Genomic DNA, 24,704 nt, shown 5'->3' on the forward strand with positions numbered 1-24,704 from the left:
CTTGGCTAGTCTAGTAGGAGGATTGCTGGCAGCGGCAAGGGCTGACTGAGGTTGAGGTAATATATCAGGGCCCCTGGTCTGTATTTCCTCCACCTCTTGGGCATTGTTCTCAAGTTTTTCCCATTTGTCTGCCTGTCCATGGTAGGTATTCTTCCTTCCTCTGCACTCAGGTCCACCCTTATTGATTGTTCCAGCTATGCCGGCAGATCATGGTTCTTATCTTGATCAGTGATCAGCCAGCTGGAAAGGTAGCCTACACCAGAGCTAATCTTTTTCTTAGCTCTGGCTGCCCTTTTTTTAGCTTTCTTTGATCGGCCACCAATATTCGGCGTATCTCCCTCTGTGGTACCTTGTGTCAGATTTTTCCTGCTCTTTAGCGTTTTCTCAGCCAATTTGCATTGCTTACGGGAGTAAAAGACCACCTTGCTCTGCTCCACAATTGCCAAGGCTTCTGTATCTTATGTGAAATTTATCTCCTCGGCCATAACAGTGCCTTCCGATAAATTGATTTCTGCCTCTGATTCCTTATTTCCCTCATCTATTCAGGTAGTGGTCAATAAGTTAGTGTTTGTGAGAATCCACCCTGTCGTTTGGAGCAATATTTTGTGGCAAATTGGAGAGAAGCCACAGAGGATTGAATTTCTGCCAGTTCCTTTGCGCCAGGGAACAAGGTGCAAAGATCTCCTTCCTCCAAGTCAGGCCCGTCCTCCATTCAAACCATTACCATGTTTGGAGAAGCTGACAGTCGGCTCATAGGAACCGAATGGCCCACAGCATTGACTGATAAAAACAAAGGATTATTATCATGTGGCAAGCATTTTTCTTCAGCCAGCCTGGGGATCTGGGGGGTCATCCCTCGCTGGATACTCAGACAGAGATCTAATAACGAATTGTTGTCAATATCGTCAAAGTTAGTAGAACTCATTAGGTCACCACCCCCATCTCTCGGTAGAACAGGTTCCTCGATAATTGTAGAATTGATTTCTGGTATAGGGAGGAGGGGGAGAAGACAGTTATTACCCCTTGACCCAAGGGAATAGGCGTTTTGGGCTTCTTCGTGTTGTTTACTTTAGGGCTTCCCATCTCTCCGCTCCGCAAGGCATCTGCTTCCAATTGTGTCTTTGTCTTATGTAGGTTATATTTATTTTGTGTCAATTTATTCCCTAGTGGCATTTTAGATAGGTAGTTTGATCCGTATTAGAGTTGAAATAAGATCACCAAATATCCTAGGTGTTCTTAGTAATGGGGAATGAATCGCTCCAATGCACCCCTATGTAAACCTTTTGGGCGCGCTCTTGCTCTAGATACTATCACTCTAGCCCAAATGTCAATCCTGACCCAATCAGTCAGATGTGCCAATTTGACTCCCAACGGGCCAAATTCGACACCTTCAATTCAGGCTGTAGCTCTTACTTTGCTTTACAGAACTGAGCAAAGCCCACGGTTGCCCAAACAAAAGCAGCAGGGGGAAAAGACAGAAACAAAATGGGGCAGATGGCGATAACTATAGGCGATGTTCCAGGAGAGTTCTTTCTCTCTCACAGTACCGCCAGGTTCCCCACACCACACAACAGAGCCTGGGTCTCTTGCTGTACCCCGGTGCCTAAAGACAGAATACCAGGCGCTGGGTGTCCCAGCAAAAGACGCAACAAGAGTGGCCCACTTACAGCGGGGGTCCCAATTCCACTGATCCACTCCTGAACAGCATAGGCACAATGCTCACAGCCCTGGCACAGTGCTGGAAGTCTCCACAGGCAACCTGCTGTTCCCCTACTGAACAGCACAGGCACAGTGCCGGGTATCCCCTCTCTCTGCTGCACCCAGCGCAGGTACAATGCTAAATGTTCCCACGCTCCGCTACTCACAGCACAGGAACAATGCGGGATAACATCACACTCTGCTGCTTGCTGCGCAAGCAGACAACTAGCTATACCCGAGTTCTGCTGCTCCCGACAAGACTCACCTACGAGAGGCCTCAGGCTGAGCGAGCCCTATGAGCCACAATGCAGTACAGAACTTCGGCGGGAGGCTCAGCTGGAGAGACAGCGTGATACACTCCAGACAGATCTCACAGTCGATGCTCCTCAGTGGCCTGACTCAAAATTGCCCCCTCGGTAAAGCTCCTCCGCGGCAGCACCATAGCCACACCAGCTCCAGTTTGAACGCGCAAAGCCTTGTCATGTTCGGCGTTCGGTTTTTCAAGTAAAGGACCCACAAGGACCCAGAGTCCAACGAGACAACAGACAGTCAAGCCGCACTGCCACTGCAAACACTATGCAGCTTCTTCCGACAGTCTTTTGCACCGGAAAACCGGTTTGTATTGTGTCTGGGAGAGGGTGTTGAAATGGGGTTTGTGGGGAGTGGTGCGGCCAGCAGGGAACATAGTTCCACTACTTCTTTTCATACACTCCGACCGCTGTACAGAACGTATTGGGACTAGATAATAGATCATTGATGAATCACACAGAAAGTCTCTGATGACTATTTACCTCATGTGTTATCACAGACTCAAACCAGGAAACTTTTCTTTTGTCTGTTTTGTCTGTTTTATTTTGGTTTGCTCTATTCTGCTTCTTTCCTTCATCTTCCTTTTTTATGTCTTAGTTTAAACAATTAAAATGGTAATATCTATAAATGAAAAGTTTGTAACAAACTACATCATTTTAAATAAATAAAAAAACACTACCTGTTGTCGAAACATTTGCTGACAAGAGATGAATACTTAAGTGCAATTGGCAAAAGCTAGATACTGAATACGATCATATTCTGTGTATCCTATTTGGCAATCTATGGTTTTAAATATGTATCTACAAAGAGCTGATCAATATGAAACTGCTTTGTGCGTTAAGGTGATACAGGAAATGCATAATTTGTGTCTTTCAAAGATGTCCGTGCATACAGTAAATGTATTGTAAAATATAATGTGTGGGTGGAGAATCCCTTTTTTTGGTTCTTACAATGTCTATTTACTTTAAGCTGAACCTTAGCAATATTCAGCTCTTTAAATTTAGAAACAACAAACACATTAACAACTTCACATTAACAAAAAAAGCCATCTGGATGACATCTTCCTAAACACAAACTTCAAGCGATATTAAATCATTGGACCTGGAACTGTTGTGCTTCCATGCTGACACATGCTCGCCCACCCCACGTGCATGTCTTTTGGATGATGAAACAGTGTGTCAGGTCCAGATGGCCACTTAATGTCTTTCAAGTTCATAGTGACAGATGCTGTCATGTGGAAAAGCACGGAACAATCAAGAAGCAGCTTTAAAAAAAAGGAGCTGGGAATAGGTAAAACTCATAGGAAACCAGAATACTAATACCGTAATGTGCTAGGATCGATAAAGGACAACACAGTGTTGAATGTTGTAACCAGGTTAATGGAACTGGAAAGTCAGGTTTGAAAGTTAGCAAAGGATCCCGTAAAAACACAAATAAAACATTGACTGTGCTGTTTATTCCATGTAAAAGCTCAGGACAATTATTCACGCCTAGTTTTCGAAGTGTGTGCATTAGTAAAGTGTGAAATCAGCGAGTGATCATTCATTTTAAGTTAATGATTCCAAGCATTTTAGCTTTCTTTTCATTTAAAATAGTAATATAAGTGACGTGTTGCGTTTCGTCCCCTTTCATAAAAATGTAATGTCAAGTGTGATCTAATATACATTTAAAAGATTGCAGACTGTCAACACGTATACATTATTGTCTTATTACAGGCTACTTGCGACATCATATAACCACAAAAGTGATGGGTGGAAGGTTTTGAATTAATCTTAAGCACTGGCATTGCTCTGGGCAACCTTCCACACCACTGTTTTTTAGCCCATCTGCGCCATTCCAAAATGGGTCCAGCCATATCCAAATCAGTCAGGTACTGCAACCAATGGTAGCAGCCCAGCCCGAACTGCTAGGTCAGGTCCCCTCTGCCTGGAAACACAAACAACCCCAGACATGTTTCGGCCTGTTGGGCCTCCTCAGTGAGGTGCAGCTTGGTACACATTGTACATTTATAAAAAGAACATTACATCACTCCTGTACTGTACTATTTTATTCATGTTATTATATTTGGATGGTGAAGCCACAATGCCTTCTGCTTACATCGGGAGAGAGCGAAAAAGATGGGTGCATGAGAGGAAATGGTATTACCCAAGTTGTTTGTTTACAATTGTTCGAATGAACAATTGACCAAATTTAAAGGGTCACAATTGACCTTTTCACGAATATATATATATATATATATATATATATATATATATATATATATATATATATATATATATATATGAAATAAATGCTTTTCAAAGGAAAGGCAGCGAGTGGAATGCACTCCAGAGAGCAGCTGCAACAGGAGAACAATGTCCTTGCAGCAAATAAGTGGAAAAAACTCCTCAGCATTCCTGGCAGCACGTTTTCTTTATTAATATATATGTGCATCAGGAAAGCGAAACAAGAAAAAATTGACGCGTTTCGCGGTACGCAGACCGCTTGATCACATAGGTTTTCTTAGTTTCTGACTGTTACTGAAGAAAACCATGTGGCCTAGATATGTCAGCAAAAGAAAAAATAGTGAGCCAGACATGTGATGTCATCAGTGATGTCATCAATGACATTTGTGATGTCATCTTTGATGTCCTGGGTGTTAGTCTTAGCAGTGCACGGTGGTGGCGCGAGTTATGGTTGCTTAGCTTATCATAACTGGCGAATTTCAAGGGTTTTTTGGTTTTACTTGGAACCATAACGTCCCTTTAACAAAGTTTTTTCACTGAATTTCATAGGTTTTTAGTAGCGCAACTTAACCATAACGTCCCTTTAACAAAGTTATTTTCACTGAATTTCATAGGTTTTTAGTAGCGCAACTTAACCATAATGTCCCTTTAACAAAGTTTTTTCACTGAATTTCATAGTTTTTTAGTAGCACAACTTAACAATAATGACTTTGACTTTATATACATGTCATATGGAACTGACTAGATCTCTTCTTATGAACTTGATGTCCACGAACGTATTTAATGTTCGCGGACATGTTCGGAGAACAGTACCACCACCTAAAAACTCTGGGGAGGTATGATGTGTAATAGTTAGGAACATAGGAACATTTAACAAATTCACAAAACAGCACACATACAAAGTATATGTAGTAATACTTAAAAAATGTTACCCATATATGTAACACACTAACCATTCATGTAAATACAATATGTTTTAAAATGGAATATACCAAAAGAAGATAAAGTGGCTTCCACCATAATTACCTCATAGACGCTCCACAACCAACAGCAAGACCAGACGTATACACTACTGATTACATATCTCACCAGACATAGTAAGTGCACTTCTTTTTACTCATATATTTATAAACTTTCTATATTAGAAAAAAAAAAAACATATTACTTCTTTGTTTTCTCACAGAAATGTGTAGTACTCTGGACTGGCTAGAGGACCATTTCCCACGAGACAAAATGTTAGAAGATAGTCCACCTAATGGTACACACTTTACTGTATAAACCAATTGATAAATATTATTTTGTATACATTCAACATATACATTTTTTTTTACAGACCCTACAAAAATTGCAACTTCCAAAGAAAAAGAAGTGGTGGATAACACTCTTGAACACATTACCCACACAATGGACCAACTTATGGCAAATTTTATGGAATTAAAGAACTTTGTGGAAGATCACCTAAAACCACCAACAACATACCATTGTCCCACCTGTACTTGTCCCCCCTCACCATATCCCATTCATTTATCCCTAAACTCTCTCCATGGACCACAACGTTTTGATGAGATTTCCATCCCTTCTTCACCTGATCCCACTAATATTGAAAACCCTAATTCTCCTGTTTTTGTTTCCGTTTCTGCCCCACCTTCTCAGTCATAAATTGTTTATATATGTTAAATAAAGTTACTTTTTTATATTGTGTTGTAATTACTTTCAGTTCCTTGTAATAAAACCAATTTAGGTGTCCACGGACACCGCGGTTGTTCGGAAATGTTCGTAAAGAAATGAAAATGTAACTGTCCTGAGGACACTACATCTGTCCGTAATGTTCTCATGCAAGTTCAAAATGTTCTAAGAACACTCGTAGTGTCCTGAAATGTTCGCAAAGAAACAAAAATTAAAGTGTTCTAAAGAACACTATATCTGTCCGTAATGTTCGCTATCAACTTAAAACTGTCCTAAGAACACAATTGGTGTCCTGAAATGTTCGTAAATAAACAAAATGATGTGTCCTGAACAACAGTACAACTGTTCGTAGTGTTCGCTACCCAATTGAAAGTGTTCTAAGAACACATTTGGTGTCCTGAAATGTTCGTAAATAAACTAAATTGCACGTGTCCTGAAGAACACTATATCTGTCCTTACTGTTCGCTACCAAGTTTAAACTGTTCTAAGAACACACGCGGTGTCCTGAAATATTCGTTTCACGTGTGACGCACTTTTAATTACTTCAGAACCCGAACAGTGTCCGTAGGACATCAATGCGCATGTGCTAACCAATCTCCGTGCACTTGGTGTCCTGCGGAGAGGCGCTTCCTTCGCAGACTAGTTCGCAAACAGATCATATGACCGCGCCCACGCTCATCGTGTGTCCTGAAATTCGTGTCCCCAAACAATTTAAAAGTACATTTTCAGTTTATCCATAATATTTTTCAATAAAATCTCACCATGCCACAAGTCCCACATAGCAATCTTGTGTTTCTATATACCTTTTGAAACTTTCCGATCCTTTTTTTGTGTTCGATCTGTCCGCGCACAGTGCGCATGTCCGCGGACCGCGCACAAGCACCCCTATAAAAGACCACGCCCAAGAGCTTATTCCCATTGTGTTTCTGGCTATTCTTCAGAACACAGTGATTTTTGCTGCCACCTGCAGACTACACCATCATCGCCATGGCATCCTTGGCTGCTGAACTGCCACTTGGTGCTGCACCTGCTTCAGCACCACCACCACCCCCTCCACCACCACCATCTCCCCAAGGGCCTGAAGAGGGGAACAGGACTGAGGATGCAGAGGAGGAAGAAGAGGATGATGAGAATGAGGTAGAGGAAATCCCTACTACCCGCACTAGGCGTGAGTCTTGGGTGTGGCGGTTATTTACCATTCATGGGAATGGTCCTAAGGCTTGTGAGAACCATGTTACCTGCAATGAGTGCAAAATGATACTCAGTCGCGAGAAGCACGGTAACTACAGCTTTGGGACCACTACTATGAAGCGACACCTGAGGTCATTTCACTCTGGGGCTATTCGCAGGGTTGTACCTTGCGAAGAACGTAGCAGGTTGATTTCCTCTACTTCATCCTCTGTTTCTGATCCTGTCACCACAAGGACCACCTCTGTGGGACAGCGTCTTTCTCAAGCTGCCTCACAGGCCATAAAGAATGCTGATGACCCTTACCTTTCGAGGGTCACAGTTGTATGTATGTACTGTGACACAGTACTCTGCAGGGGGGAGCGACTTCGGAGTGCTTTTGAGACTATCGTCTCAGAGCACGAGAAGACCTGCTCACTACCCAAATAAAACCCACTCTACATCTTCCTCTCTCAGCTCGTCCTTTCTTATCCCTGTGGTTGGTGTCCCCCCCTTTACCCTCCTTTACCCTCCTCTCCTAGTGTGTCGTGTCTGAAAAACCAAAAAAAATACAAAATTACAAAAATCAAAAAAAATAAGGCTCTTTTCAGAGCCGCCTTTCCCAGTTAAAAAATAGAAGTGAAAATAAATGAAGCAGGGCTCTTTGTATTTTTTAGAAGACCGCGGACAGTTCGCGAACAAATTAAAAAAATTGGGTTACTACTCCATCACAAACATTGTAATTTTCTCTGGAAAGAAGTGGTGGCTCTGAAAAGAGCCTTTGGGTGGTGTTTGTAAGTCAAAAATTGTAAATGCTTAACATCTACTTCAAAATCGTTGTTGTAATTCCAAAAAAGGTTGCAATGCATTTTGTACATTTCTCAGAAAAATCTGATTGCCAGCATAAGTAAGATGGACTCCATCTCTGCGAAAAATGTATGTACTACAAAACATAATATTTTCATTGTGAAAAGAAGACATGCCAAAATCTCTTAGAAAGCCACAAACAGCCTTATTAACATTGCGCCTTGCTTTTTCCATTTGTGGACCAATTGAAGAAGAACGAAGCCACATTTGTCTCTGCGCAATCCGTGAAAATATCACTTGAGAATTAGGAAACATGTCCATAACCTTCCTCAGTCCTTCTTTCATAGCAAATTGCAAAGAAATTCCAGTCACATGCCCTAAACTGTTCCCTCCACAATGAATTAAAATTATGTCTGGATGTTGCTCTGTCTCCAAAGTAGCACAGAGAGGTAGCAAATTCAACCACTTCATTCCATGTACTCCATGCCAGTGTACTTCCACATGTGGGAATCCAAGATCTACAGCTACTCCACAGCTTTCTGCATGCACCTTCAACCAATGTATCCACAAATCTCCTAAAATCCAAACAATCTGTTTTCTGAAACACACAGCCATAGCTATCTTTTGTTCTCTCAGCAAAAAGAGTATCTCAGAAAATCTCTCCTGGCACAACACACCCACCAAACTTTCCTGACCAATCCCTTTCAGTGCTTATTCTCATTTGCATGACTTCTGAACCCAAAAATCCCCGGATGTAACTCCCGATGTCCGGGAACTACCGCCATGTCCGCGGACATATCGTAACATGATCAGCCCTTCTACCAGTTCCACTACACTCTCTCTGCCATTCCTTCATTGGATGTACCTCAAAAATCACATGACCATGCACCAATCACATTCAAGACCTCTACATCTAACTGCATCATCATAGATCAGCACTGCAAATGTACTCTGAATCTCTCTGAGTACAAGTGTCATATCATTGGCAAGCAGCATCTACCACAAATACTGTACAAGTCTTCAAGATTTCTACTTGCAGCTCCATGCATATCCATATGCATGAACACAAACTTCAGGTATGCATATTTTCTGTATAGTAGATGACATAGCTCTCAACCATTTTTGTTTTGCAGGCGGGTGAAGTCACCCGATTTTGTTTTTGGCGGGTGAGACGCCCATTGGAATGAATGGGCGTGCAGGAGGCTTGGCGAGTGAGTCTGCCCTTTACAAGGCGTGTGACACCCGCCAAAAGCGTGTGAGTTGAGAGCTATGTTAGATGAACACATTTTCAAACAGACTTTTACCTTGCAAAATCTGTAAAATGAATTTACTGTACTTTTTTCAATTTCCTAAAAGCAACTATCACTTATACACCTTTATACTATTTACTTTCTTTATACACACACACTCAAATCATGTTAAACTAACATTTTTTAATTGAAATATATAGACTACATGTATTCAAACAAAATTGCATGCAAACACAATCTATGTTTAAACCTTTATAAAAATACTTATACAATTTCATATTTTTTGTTTTTATTTATTTATTTACTTAATTACTTTAAATTAGACGTGGCATTGAGGCGCTATTACCTAGGAGAGTTTACTTACAAAAATAGTGGTATTCACTAATATATTATAAATTTCACAAGACATAGTAAAGATATTTTATTTTTGCTACAGTTAGTCATTCAATACAATTTGTTCATTAAGAACATATCATATTTACTGAACTGATGCAATGTATCTTATGTAAATAAATTAGTTTAATGGTTTTACAGAAGGAACTGAGGATTTCAATTAAAAAAATCAATATCTAAATTAAAAACAGTGCTATATACAAACAAAGTTACTAATTTGAAGCTTTTACAGTTGCAGTGAAGACCAGTTTCCTGAAAAGAAGCAGCCGAATTCGAAGAAGAAAGAAAAACTAAGAAGTAACCTGTTAATTTAAAAAAAAAGTAAGTAAAATATCACCATAATATTTATATTATTAATCAAATATACTATAACATTAATACCAGCTATTTTGGTTTCTTAAAATAGAGATTTTGTACCATTTTGTCCAAAAATGTCCATGTCGTAAACAGCGATTTACAACCAGAATGGCCCACAAATTTCTATTTTTGGACACACAAATTAGCCAACTGAACCACTTCAATTTTAATATTATAGAACAAACAACTGTTTTAATTGTATACATTAGATTTACTATTTGTACTTTTCCACACCACTAGCTTACTTTTTTTTTGTCATCTGAACCCCAGTTTAGTGACACATAAATTCAAGAATACCTATCCCTACTAGTTTTAGTTCCCAATGCACAATCACACATCATTACATACATCTTTATCATCTTACTCAAACACTCATGCACACAGCACACATACATTCCAGAACACCCCAACCCATATCTTCTTTATTTTTTTCAACAGACCCTAAAGAATGCCTACCAAAAGACATCTCCGTAGAAAGCAACGCAAAATTAGAGCAAATGAAAATAAAGGTGTCCAATATAAGCATCCATCTCTAGCAGAATTTGTAAAAAAAAGTTGAAACAAAACAGCTAATGCAATCATTTAGTGAAACACAAGAAGTTTCAAGTACAACAACTTCGCTTCCTCTATCAAAATGTAAAACAAACCAAAAAACAATCAACAGAAAATCAGCTATCAGTACAGATAAAACTACTTCTTCAAAGTTTAATATAGTGCAAAGTAAGCATACCAAGAAAAGTATTTTAGCCAAAATATACTGTCACAAAGTCCTTCAAAATCTTATAAAAACAGGAGAGAAATCAGGTTCAAAGCTTAAAACCTATAGTAGGAAATTAATCTTAGAAGCATTGATGGACAGTGCAATTCTTCTCAAAAGAAATGTATTTATTTTACTGTTAAACAAAATGAAACCACTAACAAAACTAATAACTAAATTACAAAAAAGACTTCTCAATAAGCGAAATGTCAACAGAAAGAACTTCTTAAGTATCTGCGTAGGTGAATGGAATCACACTACGAGCACAGAACCATGTTTTAATGAAGAAGCGTATAAACAAAAGCAAACAAATACAATTGCCATAAATAGCAGTGGTCGAGGTTATGAAAAAGTGAATAATACCATAATGGAACAAGAAGTACTCCTTACAAAAATATGCCCTGAAAACTTAGAATTACCCCTCCATTCAACTGAATCAGAACGTCTAGTGTACAAATGGCCATGCACGTCAATGTGTAACATTCCCAAACAATGTTTCAAATCTTTAGACCAATTCCTCAATAAATATGTAAAAAGCAAAGACAAAATCAAAATTAAATTACTGCAAAATATAGATACCTGTCCAGTGCGCAAGTACACAGGACTACAAGGACATTCATTGGCCTACATTACAGGACCTACTTGTAAAACCACTTTCCATGATATCAAAAGGATATCAACACATCATTCAACTATAAGAAATCTAGTCTATAAACTTTACTATGCTAAAAGTCCTGCTTTAGCACTAGCAAAGTTAAATAACATCCTTCTACATGGTACAGCAAAAGACCTACTTGAAGAAATTCACTATATCCAGAAAAAATATTTTGGAAGTGAAAGCCATTTACAGAATGAAATAGCTTTAAACCAATAAAGCAACAATTCTACACATGGCAACCTTTTGCTAAACACATACAAAAAAGAAATACTAAAATTTAAAAGTACATCAGCTGAAGTACCAAACCATGTATGTGTATGTTGCCGTAGAATTTTTTATAAAAGTAACACAAAAACTGTGGACCTATCATACAAAATAGAAGACAATGAAGATTCTAAATGGTTTGAATTAGCTCTCTACCTTCTAGCAGAAAACAAATATGAAATAACTGAGCCCTTAATACTTTGCAGTTATTGCACTACAAAACTTGACAACAACCAAAATCCTTCACGTTCTATCACAAATAATTTGGAATTATACCCAGTACCAAAACCTCTACAACAACTTAATTTATATGAGAGCATCATAATTCAAACAGTACACCCATTTCAAGCAATAATACGCCGTCAACCAAAAACAGCAAAAATACCTCCCTCTGAATTGGTAAAAGGCAGTCATGGTAAAGTAGTTTATTTACCATTAAATCTAAAATGCGTCAAACAAAAGGATCGCCAATCAGTATGTGGGAAAAAAGTATAGAAGCACATGCTTTTCCTCTACTCTTGCCGACTGGCAAAGGAGGAAGGTATGATGATAGACCTATTCAAATATCAGCTTCAGAATACCGCTCATTACGGATGTATTCTGAAGATCCCAGATTTAGACAAAATGTGGAATACATATTCCACCTACTCTTTGAAATTGAACTAGCAACTTTATGTTACAGAGTTGCACACATATTAAAATCAGGATCACACTTTCAAATTATGACAGCTACACAATTATTAGAGAAAGTGCAACAAAAGGATGAGGTTTTACAATCAAATATTACAAATCTATTAGCAAATATGCGTGGTACTAAAGAGTACTGGTTTGGACGTCATGGAGATGTACGTTGTATGATCAGAAACCTTGGCCCACCCACTTGGTTTGTTACATTAAGTTGTGCAGAATATGCATGGGAAGATTTACATGATTTCCTACGCATATCAAATAAAAACAAAACAAACATAGATATTCTAACACCTGGAGAACTTTGTTCTTTGGATCCTGTTAATGTTTCAAGATATTTTCACCATCGCTTCATTGCTATGCTACATTTTATTTGTAATAAAACTGTTCCTCCCCTTGGAGAAGTGCAACACTTCTTTTGGAGAAAAGAATACCAAGCCAGAGGAACACCACATATCCACATGCTTTTATGGATTAAAGATGCTCCTAAATTTGGTCAAGACAGTGATGCCACTGTTTTAGTTTATTGAAAAATATGTCACTTGTGAAATTCCATCAGAAGCCACAAATAGTGATCTTCGTGCACACATTTTACAATTTCAAAGACACAAATGTGGAAAATATTGTCATCGCAAATACAAAAACAAAGGCAAATACTACACCAAATGCCGTTTTGGTTTCCCTAGACCACTTACAAATAAAGGTCGAATAAACAACCTCATGTCTTCAGTTAGACATACTGTTAAAGGAAAGTCACCTAAAAATACATATTACATAAAAAAAAGAAGAAGAAAAATATATCAATGATTATAATGCAATCATTGCCCACTTATGGAATGCAAACATAGATGTGCAGTACATTGCAGTCAATTCTACTGCAGTTGCACGATATGTCACAGCATACTTAACTAAAGCAGAAAAGACAGAGCTCCAAGACCTCTGGAATGACCTGTCATCAGATAAAACAGTATCTCAGAAATTATACAGCTTGGGCATAAAAATGCTCACCCATAGAGAATGTGGATCTTATGAAGCAGCTGATCGTTTAACTGGTACTTCATTGTATGGTAAATCTGAAAATATAGTATGGCTAAGTCTTGGTCCAGCTAAATCTAGAAAAAGAGTTCTAAAATCATATGAAGGTATAGAAACAATAGCCAAACATGATCCCAACAGCCAATACATTTTAAAAAACAATTTATTGGACACATACTACCCAAACAGAAGTAATACTTTGGAAAACATGTGTCTATACCAAATAGCCCAAAACTACGCATACAAAAATAATATGAAACCCGATGAAAAAAAAGGTAAATATAGAGTGACAGACTGTGAAGGCAGCTTAGTTAAACTCACTAAACCAAATTTAATTAATCATATCAAATTGTCATTGAAGACTCCTCAACATAAAGAAGTATATTACATGTCCCTGCTACAACTCTTCAAACCACGGAGAAAAGAAGAACAATTACTAGATAACTATGACTCATAGGAGGCTGTTTTCAAAGCAAATGAAAGCACTATAACTGATGTAAACTTTACACAGTACAAAACAATGTTGCACAATGAACAGCAACATGAAGAAGAACTCCAAGCCCAACTAGATAAGGATACTCCTGACAGTAGTCAACCTTCTGTAACAGGAAGCCAAGAACCACTGGGAGAACCACTAATAACAAATGAGGCAGAATTAGCTATGATAGAAGTAGAAAACACCATGTGTCAGTATGAAGATAAGGAAGACTTAACTATACTACAATCAAAACTAAACAATGAGCAAAGTAGCATTTTTCAAGAAGTAACAAAACAAATTGCACATGGTGTAAAACATGAAAATAAAGAATGTTCCTGCCATAATTATAAACCTATACTACTGTACGTCAGTGGTGAAGCTGGTTCTGGCAAACATTCCTAATCAAAATCATTAGTAAGTTCCTTCAACAATTGACAAACAACAAACTGTCAGCTGTTGTCACTGCCCCCACAGGTTTAGCTGCCTACAACATAGGTGGTGTTACATTACACCGATTACTACTATTACCAGTAGAACACCAGAACAAATTAGACTATTACAAACTTTCTGCAGAAGCTGCAATGTAATTACGCACAGTATTGAAACAAATGAAAATGCTACTAATAGATGAAGTGAGCATGGTCTCCAACCTGATGTTAGCTTTGATTCACCTCAGATTACAAGAAGTACTCAAAACAGACTATGAAGAGCTCTTTGCAGGAAAACACATTATTGTTTTTGGAGATCTGCTTCAATTAACACCAGTAAAAGGTGAACCTATTTTTAAAACATTAGGGCACAAACTCTGCCGTAAAACTGTTGGCAGCATTGGAAATGTCAACCTTTGGCAACATTTCCAATACAAAGAATTAACAGAAAACATGCGCCAATCTGCAGATCTAACTTATGCCAACATTTTAAAAAGTTTGAGAGTTGGTATACTTTCTAAAGAAGCAGAAGCAACATTGAAAACCCGGCACATTAATGCACTTTATGACGATAATGCATGTGCTACAGATGTTATGGAACAATTAGCCCACAAAAATGTCAATTGTATGGCCTTAATGCCAACTCTTGCAAGCTGTTTCAAATTCAATGAAATCATGCTAAGTAAAGAAATGCAACCAATAATGGAAATTAGCGCCACAGACAAACTAGATGTACATGGTATGACACTACCCATGTGTGACCAAGCCACAACAAGACTAAATAATTTAGAAAAATCAATCTCAAACACAGCAGGCTTAGAAAAGATGTTAAAATTATCCTTAAATTGCAGAGTAATGCTTAAATGTAACCTTGACGTGGGCCAATGACTAGTTAATGGAGCACTGGGTACAGTTGTTGGCTTTCAAACATACCCACGTGACAACAAAATTCAGTTTGTCAATATACTCTTTGACAAACTTTCAGAAGTAAAATGGATAGGACGCTCAACAGCTAGATTCCTTCTCTTCAAAGATATGTATGTACGCAGAGAACAATTTTCTCTAACTCTTGCATACACAGTCACAATTCATAAATCACAAGGTGTTACCCTAGACAAAGCAATGATAGATATTGGTAACACAGTCTTTAAAGAAGGCATGAGCTACGTAGCACTATCACGCTTACGTACACTTGACGGTCTATTTCTAATCAACTTTGATGCAAGTAAAGTAAACGCTGATATTCCTTGCATTTTAGAATATAATAGACTTCGCTCACTATACACTCCCCATCTAAACACATATTCTGTTCCACAAAATCTAAAACGTTGTAAAAGAAAACTAAATCAAACAGAAATGCAACAGTACGTCACTGCAAATCCTCCAAAGAGAGTAAAAGAAACTAATACTTCATCAAGTACCACAAACAAAAAAGAATCAATTAGAGAAAGTAAACCAGGTACTTCTTTAAAGAAGGAAGACAAACTCCAAAAAAAGCAGTTAGATACAGAACTACCTGGACCATTTAAATTCTCAAATATAGTTGGTGTAAGTTGCTATGCAAATGTAGCAATGAATATTCTATTTCAATTACCACCAATTGTTGACAACATTTACTCACACAGTACAGACCCATTGTGTTTGCAAATGTTAGTACTTCACAGAAATGCAGCAAACAATCCTGACAACACATATAGTGTTTTTGGAATAAGACGACAATTGGACTACTGTGCTGGAATGGTGAAATTCACTATAAACTCACAGGAAGATCCACAAGAATTTCGAATGTACTTACTACAAGTACTGGAAAACAAAAACATACCTATAAATGAAATCTGTCAGATTTCATACATGTTGAAACATACATGCACTCTCTGCAACAATGTGACACAAGATGAAATCCCCAATGAACACTTCATATATATATATCAATACCAAATTGTGAATCCATTCCATTTCAGCAACTTGTACAAAATGCAAACCATGGTAGATTATGCTCTACCTGCAATTCAGATAATCGCTCCACGTTAGTAATACAAACACATATTAAATACGTAATACTAATGCTTCTACGTTACAATGCAGATGGTACCAAAAACAACTGCAAGCTGACTGGATTCACACATGGTCAAATATCACTTGGTAAGAAAACCTTCACAACAATAGGTACAATCTACCACGCAGGAGCCACAACCAATTCAGGGCACTACACTGCATACATAAAAAAGAAATGTGGATGGTTTGAATGTAATGATAGTACCATTACTCTAAAGCAGAGATTACCAGCAAATCTTACAAACGCTTAAAACCAAAATTTGATAAATAAACTGTATTTAAACCTTTAAGTAAATTTGTGTTACAAAAATATAAACTGTTAGAATACTCCAAAAGCTATCTAACTGCTCAAAGATTCTACAACAACTAATCAGATAAATGAATACCACTAAATTAGACCAAAAAATACACAGTTAGAATACGCCAATTGGTATCTAACTGTCCCAAAATTATAAATTTGTGTTAAAATAATATAAACTGTTAGAATACTCCAAAAGCTATCTAACAGCTCAAAGATTCTACACCAACTAATCAGATAAATGAATACCACTAAATTAGGCCAAAAAACACACAGTTAGAATACGCCAATTGGTATCTAACTGTCCCAAAATTTAACAATATCCAAATAGGTAAATCAAAACCACTAAAATATATTTAAAAAATAGACAGTTAGAATAAGCCAATTGGTATCTAACTGCTCCAAGATTTTATAATATCAAAACAAATGAAGAATCTGTTACTGCTCCAAAGAAAATACAACAAAGCAAAGTATAAAGCATTAGCCAGAAACAACAAGTGAACACTGAAAACAAACAAACAAATAAACTGTAGCATAACAGAAAAAGGTTTTTTTTTAATCCAACATGGATTTTTTTTTCTCCCACAGACCCAATGATTTTAGCAACAAATACAGAAACTGAGCAAATTGCACAGTACTCTGATTTGTACTCTACTAAATATGAGGGTCGAAAAAAAATAAAAGTATATTGCTTATACAATGTAATAAGTCATTACAAAATACTAATACTAACATGCTATTTTCTTTTATCACAGAAATGAAGAAGAAAAACATGGACTCCCATTACTAGACCAAACAGTAAGTATACAATAATAAGGACAACCATAGCAGCATATCACATCCATAGTATCTAATACCTTTGTTCCTTATACATTTGTTTTTCACCCAAAGTTATAAGCAAATATGAATGTGATATGCTGCGGTGGTTGTTGCCAGGGCATACAATCTTGGGTGCATGGCCAAATGGCCATGCACCCAAGACTCTATGCCCTGGCAACAACCACTGCAGCATATCACATCCATAGAGTCAAACATTTCAACTATGATCTATGGGAAACTTTTAATGTCCGCGAACAATGTGAGTGTTCTTAGAACACTTTGAACTTGCCAGCGAACAATACGGACACCGTTTTCAGGACACCCCCTACGAACATTTCAGAACAACGCAATAGTTCTTACAACACTTTTAACTTAACAACGAACAATACGGACAGCGTCCTAAGGACACCCCTTACGAACATTCCAGGACACCGGGAGTGTTCTTAGAAGCGTCTTCAGAACACCACTATCTTGTTTATTTGCGAACATTTCAGGACACCGCGAGTGTTCTTAGGACACATTCAACTTGACAAAGAACAATACGGACAGCGTCCTCAGGACACCCCCTACAAACACTCCCCGGACACCGGGAGTGTTCTTAGAAGCGTCTTCAGAACACCACCATCTTGTTTATTTGCGAACATTTCAGGACACCGCGAGTGTTCTTAGGACACATTCAACTTGACAGAGATCAATACGGACAGCGTCCTCAGGACACCCCCTACAAACACTCCCCGGACACCGCGAGTGTTCATAGAAGCGTCTTCAGAACACCCCCATTTTGTTTATTTGCGAACATTTTAGGACACCGCGAGTGTTCTTAGAACACATTCAACTTGACAGAGAACATTACGGACAGAGTCCTCAGAACAACCCCTACAAACATTTCAGGACACCGGGAGTGTTCTCAAAAACGTCTTCAGAACACCCCCATTTTGTTTATTTGCGAACATTTCAGGACACCGTGCGTGTTCTTAGAACACATTCAACTTGACAGAGAACAATATGGACAGCGTCCTCAGGACACCACCTATGAACACTCCCCGGACACCGCGAGTGTTCTTAGAACAGTTTCACTTTGCTTGCGAACAAAACGGACACATATTGACTCCTTAGAACACCCCCTAGTCAGTTTATTAAGAACATTTCAGTACACCCGTGATGGCCGCAAACAAATCGAACACAAAAAGAACGTCTAACACATAAAAAACACAACTTTCATCCTATCTCATACACTCCCACTCTCCCCAAACACTCCTACACACCAACACACTCTACAAAATACACATTTTGAACAAAGTTTCACCGCGCAGTCCGGGGACATCCGCGAATCCAATATGGCGGGCTTCACGCTCCACGCCGTCCAATCAGCGAACACTTTGCATGTCCGCGAACATCACGCAAGACGATTGGCCAATCAGGACACTTTCCGCAGAGCAAACAGGGAAGTGTATCCGCAAACCGAACACAGATATCACTAATTTTTTTTTACCTACTTTTTGGTCATTTTAAAAAAAACTACTGGACGGATTTTCACCAAATTTGCAAAAGCACGCTTTCGGGACCAAGCCGCTGCTCTTGGTCCAAATTTGGTGGAAATCCGTCCAGCGGTTTGGGCTGTATGCGCAAGCAAAATTTTTTTCCCATTCACTCTATGGATAGTGAGTATAATGTATACAAATATGAGCATATAGAGGGAAGGTAGAGTAATAAAAATAAAACTATGAGAAAATGCTGATAACCATAATGATTATCTTCATGCACAGAAAGGATTGCTCTCTTTCAAGCCTGTATCTTCCGCTATGTACATATTTCATATGATGTGACAGGACCCTAAGTCTACAAATATAGTATCTTTTCAATTTTTACTTCCTGCCTGTTACTGAAGAAAACTATGTGGCTTCGATATGTCAGTAAAGGATAAAAAGGGAGAGCCAGCCATGTGATGTCATCAGTTATGTCATCAATGACATTTGTGATGTCATCTTTGATGTCCTGGGTGTTAGTGTTAGCAGAGCACGGTGGCGCGAGTTATGGTTGCTTATGTTACCATAACTGGCGAATTTCAGGAGTTTTCGGTTTTACTTTGAGCCATAACGTCCCTTTAACAAAGTTTTTTCACTGAATTTCATAGGTTTTTAATAGCGCAACTTGACCATAAAGTCCCTTTAACAAAGTTTTTTTAATATCACGCAAACAATATACAAACATGGCGTGCAAAAACCAACTTCTACAGATGGCTTTACACAGAATGTTGCAAAGTAAGAATTTATGCTCGTTCACAGTGAAGGTCAGCTGCTTCCACAACTTCTACAGATGGCTTTACACAGAATGTTGCAAAGTAAGACTTTATGCTCGTTCACAGTTAAGGTCAGCTGCTTCCATTTTTTTCTCGGGCCCCGGAGAGGCTCACGAAGCGGACTATAAGGTTGTATTGTGTTTTGACCTTGACAGACAGAGATTGTGATGAAAGACTTCTCTTGAAGGAGTGTTGCTAAAACGTAAGAGAAGATAAAGATGAAATTTCTGAAACGAAACCACTTTTACATATTACTATACGAAAGATCGTTGGCACACGCGGAGTCGTATTTTGGGACTGCACCACTCGTAGACAATGGAAATTGCAATTGTACTGTAAGTAACCCTTTAGATTACTTTATACCAAATATAATTACAATAGCGTAGCATTAAAGACCGCTCAAGTTGAACTTGTTCGTTGAAAGTGGCATAATGTTTTCTACCGCGCACTATCACCGCCAAATTGATCCCCTGTCGTTTAGAGGGCTCTGAAAAAGGCAGACGACACAGGGTGGGTTAATAGAAATAATTTATCCGGTCTATAGGCGATCAAGCGCTCTACTCGCTGTGCCACTTCACTGTAGCCTGTCAAGTGGCACAGCGAGTACAGCGCTCGCTTTGACATCCGTGCACAGCTTGCTAACGCAAGTTTGAATCCCGGCAAGGCGAAACTCAGCCTTTCATCCTTCCGTGGTCGATAAATGAGCACCACACACCGTGGTTAATAATAAGCACCGCTTACATACCTCACGGTTCTTAGCGCTATATGAATGGGAAAATATTATTATTTTATTATTAACATACTCTGTTGCACTATCTTCGATAGCAAATAGTTTCACGCCCTAATAAATAAAATGATGATTTTTAATGAAGATCGGCTGGTGAGACTAATTTATGTTTTTTAAAACAGTTACGTGGCCCCATTTTGTCTATGTCACGATTTACAGACTCCAGCGGATGGGGTCTTCAACTGCCAGGTGCAAGTCCAAATATGCAACTTCATGACCCTCACCATTTTATGGGACAATCGCCAAGGACCAATTTGCCCTTACGCAGTACTAGCGGCTACAAACAACATACCAACCAATAGGGTGGTCTAATGGCTCGTTGTTGGAGCAACCTTCCGATTATCAGAGTGACCATTTACCTCTTTTATCATAAACCAACAGCCTATCTACCGCAAACGAACAACGCGTGGCTCCAAATAAACTTTTGCTGATCGACAGCAGAGACAATAGCAAATCGCAGAATATTCACTAAACATTTAATGTGAAATAAATGTACTTTACCAAATGTACAATACTGCTGTTTACTTTTAAACCACAGTTTCATATTCCGAATTGTGGCGCACTGAGTTGTAAGCTGATCTAACACTCTCTGTACCGCAAAGGAACATCGCGTGTCTCAACATGAACTTTTGCGGATCGACAACAAAGACAAATGCAAATTGCTGAACATTCTCTAAACATTTGATGTCAAATAAATGTATTTTACAACATTTACAATCTTGCTCTTTGCTTTTAAATCACATTTTCATATTCTGAATTGTGGCGCGCTGTGTTGTGACATAATGTGTGTTGTCTTCCGGGTTCTGTGTAAAGTCGCATAGTACTGGAGACGACTGGACGCGTTTCATTACGCACCCTGTAACGTCACAGAGAAAGGCGGGGAATATGAATGCTTTGATAATATGAGGCTTAGGGGCAGGAGATATGATTTAGTGTCGCAAAAGCAAGTCAGCCAGGTCAATAGCGCCAGTCATAGGATTATCACATAATGTCGGCGCACACCAGCCGGATTTATCGTTTCTTTAGTGGACAAAAAGTCGGTTGATGCCCCTAGGAAATTGTACTATTAGCGAACAAAAGGAGTGCTCTTAAAACACTTTCACCCTGACAACGAACAATACAAACAACGTTCTTAGAACACCCCCATTTTGTGTAATTGCAACCATTTCGGGACACTGCGAGTGTTCTTAGAACACATTCAACTAGACAGATTACAATACGGACAGCGTCCTGAGGACACCCCCAGTTTGTGTATTTACGAACAATTAAGTACACCGCGAGTGTTCATAGCTCATTTTTACCTTCCTTGCGAACAAAAATGACACATACTCCGTCCTCTAAACACCCCACCATTTAGTTTATTTACAAAATGTCAGAACAACCGTGTTCTCCGCGGACAAATCGAACGCAACAAAAAGGTCTAGCACATAAAAAAACAAAACATTGAACCTATCTCATACTCCCCCACCCTCCCCAAACACTCTTACACACCAACACATGGCGCTAAATACAATTTTTTATCCATGTTTCACTGCGCTGTACGCGGTCGACTGCGAATACAAGATGGCGGGCGTCACAGAAAATCTGACATGCTCCACGCCCCTCGCTGTCCAATCAGCAAACACGTCGCATGTCCGCAGACATGACGCAAGCCCATTGGCCAATCGGGGTGCTAACCGCGGAGCGAACAGGGAAGTCCGTCCGCGAAGCGAACGCAGATATCACTAATTTTTTTGCCTTAAATTTTGGTCATTTTTAAAAGAACTACTGGACAGATTTACACCAAATTTACAAAAGCACGCTTTTGGGACCAGGCCGCCGCTCCTGCCGCAAATTTGGTGTAAATCCGTCCAGCGGTTCGGGCTGTAGCCGTGCGCAAAGTTTTTTCCCATTCAGTCTATGGGGAAAAAAAAAAGTTTTGGGACCCCCCCTATAACTTTTCCCCCCCTGGACGAATCCTCACCAAACTTTGCAAAAAAATTCAGAGTGACCCAACTACTTTTTTTTGCAAAGTTTGGTGAGGATCCGTCCAGGGAGAGCGAAGTTATAAGCCGCCCAAAAAGTGCTCTTCCTATGGAAACAGCAACTTAACCATAACTACATGGCCACTACCGTGGCCATGTAATATATATATATACATATATATATATCGGTTTGGTAATATATATATATATATATAGGGGTGTTGGGGGGTTTGGCGTTGGGTGGGGGGTTGTGGGGGGTTGTGGGGAGTTTCCCCCACATATATGGTACAATTGACCTTCACAATTCGGTCAATTGTGAAAAGGTCAATTGTCATTTGAACAGTTGTAAAACGAACAATTCGTATACAACCGAGGAAATATACAATTCGTATACAACCGAGGAAATGACTTCTGCGTCGGTGTAAGGATGATTAGTGGCAAACCTGCCGACTCACCCCAATGATTTTACAAGCATGGATATTTTGTCATGGAGGAGAAAGGTCAGAAATGCAAACATGTTACTTTAAAGTATATGCCTTTGATGGAACAAGGTGCAAAAGGGATGTAGCCAATCTCTAGGGTCACACAAGGTGGACCAGGGGGACAGGGTAACTTCAGCACATGATTCCAATATTGTGAGGTTTGACAGTTTCAAACCGGGTATCAGACAATTGTGCTTGCGAGATGAAATGGGCTCAAAAGGCATCGAGCTGCGTTGACCTCAGGCAGCAAGTCAGCAAAAAGTCAGGTCCAAGAGGGTGCTCTTTGCTGGTCAAAAGTGGCACCTAGCGATGAACGTTGTTGGGCCACCAGTAATGGTTCAATTATCATACGTGGCTAAACATGATGAATGCGGCTGGTTCGATGAGTGACGCACAGATTAAGGCAAGATGCAGTACTTTGTTCAATGCTGCGTTCAATGGCACAGAAATTCAAGGTAATCTGAACGGTGCGCTGATGATTAAGCTGGACAGGTAACAAGTCTCTGCTGCGGCTATTTAGCATCAAGTCGGTTTTTCGGATACAAACATCAGTTGTTCAACTTTTGAGTGAGTGCCACAGGCAGTACCGGTGTGCCCTGTTCAAATGTGTTGAACGTGGTTCAAAGGTAATGCAACTACGTTTTTGTACAGCAAAACCAGGAATATTGTCTATTTTGGCTCTCAAGACACTGTGAGACAGAATGCAGGGGGCTCCAGGATAAGGTGTGACCTTTTCTGTCTCTGCTGTTCCAGTCTAGGAAGTTTTGGAAGGAGAGTGGCAGGCTTTGGTCCTCAGTAAAATGCCCTGGGAATGGGTAGAGAACATAACTTGCCTCTGTATCTGAGTACTCCTTCACCGCAAAATATCAACTCTTCCAAAAGAGGTCCAACTTATTTCTTCTCAAGTCAACAAATGAATCCTAATATGAATCAAAGAGGACGTGGCAGAACCCCTCCTTTACAGGCCATTTTTAAGGGCACCAATCTGCATCCTTGAGAAGAGTTACCTTTGTCTCCATATGTCCCACCCTGAGTGGCCTGTTGAGCAGGATGCTGAGTGGACAGGCAGGAGAAACAAAAAACATAGAAAAGTGAGATGTGGGAATCCTTCATCAAACCCACTCAATAACTATCCTAACTGTACACCCTCCTGCTGTAAGGCAGGCATTTGTTATTGAATTGTCTCTTCGCCCCTTAGGGCATCCCCAACTTGGCTAGTCTGAGTTCACAGGGAAGACAGGAATATGCTACAAATAAGGTGTGGCTTGATAATTATTTGAGCTACCAGCTACCAACACCTAGATATGGTTATACCTCCAGATTACCCTGTCACCAGGTTGGTAGTTTGTCATAAATATTGTGATTTTTGACATACCGTGCAGATTTAATTTTAGCACCTGTGGTGGGAGACATAGCCAATCAGGTTGTGTGGATTGTGTGCTGAAACTGCTATTCTCAGCTCCCGTTCCATGGAACCTGCAGGCTACTTCCTTTGCTATGCACCACCATCTTCGCCCCAACATCCCTTCCCTTCTTTTTTTTAATATCCTCAACCCCCCTACCCAGCCCTAATTCCCTGATTGTTGAGGTAGTGATGGCCACCGCCACTGCAGCTTATCTCCGTCTCCCTTTGCCGGCCACCTTAACCTCTCCATTGTGGTCATCTTGGAATAGTATTTTCTATGAATGACCAGGAAGCCAAGAGGCATCCCATTTATTCATAGAAAGGACCCGCTATCAGCACCCCCGGTTATGTTATTTGGCATTTATATAGCTCTCTATATATCATTGGTATGACCTC

Source organism: Ambystoma mexicanum, chromosome 4q (assembly GCF_040938575.1).
Source record: "Ambystoma mexicanum isolate Mex_15411 chromosome 4q, UKY_AmexF1_1, whole genome shotgun sequence".
Taxonomy (NCBI): domain Eukaryota; kingdom Metazoa; phylum Chordata; class Amphibia; order Caudata; family Ambystomatidae; genus Ambystoma; species Ambystoma mexicanum.